This window comes from Vidua macroura, chromosome 1 (assembly GCF_024509145.1).
Source record: "Vidua macroura isolate BioBank_ID:100142 chromosome 1, ASM2450914v1, whole genome shotgun sequence".
In the NCBI taxonomy this organism is placed as follows: domain Eukaryota; kingdom Metazoa; phylum Chordata; class Aves; order Passeriformes; family Viduidae; genus Vidua; species Vidua macroura.
Genome location: NC_071571.1, coordinates 152190624 through 152194786, shown reverse-complemented (window position 1 = coordinate 152194786; position 4163 = coordinate 152190624). Strand labels below are relative to the sequence as shown.

At 51.0% G+C, this 4163-nt stretch overlaps 2 non-coding genes across 2 annotated transcripts; both read right to left on the bottom strand.

Moving 5' to 3' along the window:
• Positions 1–2806: 2806 nt before the first annotated feature.
• TRNAF-GAA (transfer RNA phenylalanine (anticodon GAA)) lies at positions 2807–2879 on the bottom strand. Its single transcript has one exon. It is a non-coding gene; the product is annotated as a tRNA-Phe (tRNA).
• Positions 2880–3513: 634 nt separating this feature from the next.
• On the bottom strand, positions 3514–3586 carry TRNAF-GAA (transfer RNA phenylalanine (anticodon GAA)). Its single transcript has one exon. It is a non-coding gene; the product is annotated as a tRNA-Phe (tRNA).
• Positions 3587–4163: the final 577 nt, after the last annotated feature.

The window sequence follows — 4163 nt, the reverse complement described above, 5'->3', positions numbered from 1 at the left end:
TTCTTCTTTCTTTCTTTCATTTCTTTCTCTTTCTTTCTTTCTTCTTTCTTCTTTCTTCTTTCTTTCTTTCTTTCTTTTCTGAAGTAAAAGATTTTAACCTCCTGCTGAGAGTTTCCCATGTATTTATCTGTCTGGTCTTTCCACTCAGGCTTCTCATCTCGCCAGCAGAGAGATGCAGTGAGGTCAGGGCGGGTGTGCGAGGATCGGTCCCTGCGTGCGGATCGATCCCTGCCCGAGCTCTTGGTAGCAAAGGTGGAGAGGGAAGTTCACGAGGATGGCGAGAAGCAAACCAGGACTGACAAGCATTAAGAGAAAGAGGCAGAAATCCCCCAGAATAAAAGGCAGAGAATCAGAGCTGAAGGGCACCGGCAGAGTGTTAGTGTTGCAGTCTCTCGGCAACCCGGGAGAGCTGCGGGTTGGAGCAGGTTCTCGGGGAAAGATGGATTTTGGGATCTGCCGTGCGCTGATTGATCGGTGTGGGGGCCCTGCAGGGGCCTGAGCGGGGGTGAGAGGAGGGAGCTGAGTGCGAGGGGGCTGGAGAAGGTGCTGGCAGGGCAGCCGCCCCCGCGCTCCTGCCGCCCACCGCGGTTATTCATCCCGCTCCTTCCCTCGCAGCCTCCCCGGGAGCACGGGCAGGTTTTAACCCTTCTCTGAGCCAAATCCAGGGAAACTTGGCAACTTCTGGCGCTGAGGTTTGAGTCAAAGCTGTTTCAGCCGCGGAAGGGACTGAGTTGTCAGGGAGAAGGAGGAGAGAAAAAATTTCTCTCATCTCCTCTCAGAGCTGCGTTGTTGTCCCTGGGATTTTTGGAACATGAATCCTGAGCACTGACACCAGTGGGGGGCCTTTCCTTTGCTTTCCCCCCAGGTGTGGGTCAGGCTTGAAACCGATTTCATTGGAGTTACCCCCGTGTGCTGAACTCGTGTTCGAGGCGAACAAGCCCAGATGTCACTGTCACCCCTCCACGGGCACAAAGGTGCCAGCTCTGGCTTGGCATCCCCCTGGTCCTGGCTGAGAGCAGAGACCCGGTGAGGAGGGGGAACAGGTCCCCTGAACCGGGTGTTACAGTGGCCAAAGGAAATGGAACTGGTCTGCCCTGTTTGTTGAGACTAAACCCCATCCGGCAGGGCTAAAACCTCCTCCTCTCTCTGCCCCCAGCAGAAGTCACAGAATCACAGATCCATGGAATGGTTCAGGTTGGGAGGGACCCTTAAAATCCTGTGGTTCCTTCCACCAACACCTTCCACTAGATCAAGTTGTTCAAGGTGCTCATCCCAGCTTGGCCAAACATTTCCAGGGATGGGGCAGCCAAAGATTCTCTGGGAAATAGGTGTCAGAGTCTTACCACCACCACCACATGGAACAATTCCTTCCCAATATCCATCTAATCCTGCCTGCTAGCAGTGGGAAGCCATTCCCTGTGTCCTGTCCCTCCATCCCTTGTCCCAAGTCCCTCTCCAGCTCTCCTGGAGCCCCTTCAGGCACTGGAAGGGGCTCTAACGATCTCCAAACCTTCTCTTTCCCCAGTCTGAGCAATCACACCTCTCAGCATTTCTTCAAAAATAGACCTATTATGTCCAAACCACTTCCTGGGAACGGTTCCTGGCTTCTTCAGTGCAGGGAACTGTGTCTGGGCATTGTCTGTGAGCACACAGATTGTCACATTTAAGCCATTTGGGGTCACCGTCAGGTCGGTGTCCCTGGTATGGGATTTGCCTCTCTCCTGGGGGGCTCAGGGCTGCCTTTTTCCAGGGGGTTAATGAGGTCAGAGCCCCCTCAGCACAGCCACAGTGTGTGAACTGTTCTAAACCTGAGGGCAATATTTCGGGATGTTCATAACCACCTGAGCTCTGCTTTTATAACAGAACGAGGCCCAAGACATGCACAAAATTTGATATAATTTAATCCCACACATGGACCATGCAGGGAGTTCTGACCTACTTTGATCCAATTTGGGGACCAGGAGGCTCCTGCCTAATTTAGATCCAAGCAAAGACAGCTGGAGTAAAAGGCTAATTTCCAGCTGGTGCATCCCTGAGCCAGATGATCCTGCCTGAGGGCATCAGGTCTGCAAAGGTCCAGCCTGGGTGAGCAGCTGCTGCATTTGTGTGTTGCATTTGTGGTGTTGTGTTTGAGTGGTGGCTCTTGGCAGAGGCATTTGCCCCAGCAGGACCCCTGGTATCTCTTCGAGGCTTAAGCAGGTGATGATGTTTTTTGTTTATACAAAAGTTATTTGAAACATATCCTGGTCAGGGAAGTATTTTCTGGATTTCCTGATGTCCACAGCTTTCAGAGCACCACCAGAAGGAAAGGGGGAAAGAAGAGTCCCTGTCCTGCTATGAAGAAGAGATTGGATGAGCATTGGGGTTGATCTTGAGAAGGTCAAGGATTTGCTGCTTCTCGCTGGTCTTTTTGGACAACTGGCGTTTCGTATCCTGTCTCTGGTGTTTGTCTGAAGGGCTCCATGAAACAGGAATTAGAAAGGGACAAAGGAGCAAACACAAAGCTGAGTTACTCAGTTTGATGGGGTGAACATTGAACACCATCATTTGACAAGGGTCAGGGTAAAAACGGGAAACGCTCAGGAAAAAGTAGAAAACTTCATCAGAGAATCATAGAGTACCCTGAGCAGGAAGGACCCACAAGGATAAAACCATGGAACCATTAAGATTGCAGAAGATTTCCAAGAGACAGTCCAAGCTTTGACCCATCACATCCTTGTCAACCAACCAAGAGCACTGAGTGCCATGTCCAGTCATTTCCTGGGCACTTCCAGGGATGCATCATTGATTCCAACTGCTAAAACTCTGCTGAAGCCCGGGATTGAACCAGGGACCTTTAGATCTTCAGTCTAACGCTCTCCCAGCTGAGCTACTTCAGCCCTGATATCAAGATTTGTTTCCCTATAAACAACAGGTAAATACACTGGAACCCTTCAGCCTGGAAAATACAATTTTGGGGAGAGAGGTTGCTTCAAGGTCAGTTGTGATTATGCTAAAAATCACTTTCGGGGGTTTTCCTACTCCCCAAACCCAGTTTTGATTTCCTGCTTGGCCATACACCAAAGTGGGTCAACCTTTCTGCTTCTTCTCAGGGCAGTCCATGCTATAGGACTGGGAAGAGGCAGTGGAAGGAACAAAAATCCCTTTATATCACGATTTTTGCTAAAATACTTGAACTGTAAAACCCTGTCCCTCTTTCACAGGCTCAGACTGGTTGAGGTCCAAAGGGACCTCGTGGAGGTCCCTGCTCCAAAGCCCTGCTCAAGCAGGACCTAGAGCCCCTTGGCCAGCACCACCTCCAGGTCACTTGGGAATATGTCTGAGAAGGGGAACTCCACACTCCCTCAAAGCCACTGGGCCCAGTTTCTCCTCCTTTCCCCACAGCAGAGAGGCTCCTGAGCCCTCCAGTCCCTGCCAGCGCTGCTGGCCCTTGGCTGGACTCTGTCCTGGATGTCCAGGTCTCTCCTGTACTGGAGAGCCCAGCCGTGGGCACAGAAAAGTGCAGGAAAAGTCTGCTGAAGCCCGGGATTGAACCAGGGACCTTTAGATCTTCAGTCTAACGCTCTCCCAGCTGAGCTACTTCAGCTCCGCTGAGGCTCAGATTTTCCCAAAACCTGCTGGAACACGATGAGATTTCAGACTTCTGCCATTCAAACTGGTTCAGTGGACGCTTGACTCTTTTTGATATATAAACACCTCACCCAAACATCAACTATCAGACCCCAGAAAGGTCAACAATTATCAAAAGTCTTCAAATGGGAGTGGCTGTGGTGGATAAATACCCAAGACTGGAATTATTCTTACAGCCACATCTGCAGTGGTAGCAGCCAGACAAGATGGAAAACATGGAAACATGGAATAGTTTGGGATAGAAAGGATATGAAAGGACCAGATCCACCTCCTGCCATGGGCAGGGACACATTCTGCTAGACCAGGTTGCTCCAAGCCTTATCCAACCTGGCCTTGGACATCTCCAGGGATGGGGCAGCCACAGCTTCTCTGGGCAACCTTTGCCAGGGCCTCACCACCCTCACAGACAAGAATTTCTTCCTAATATTCAGTCCAACCCTACCCTGTGTCAATTTAAAGCCATTCCCTGTGTCCTATCCCTCCATCCCTTGTCCCAAGTCCCTCTCCAGCTCTCCTGGAGCCCCTTTAGGCAC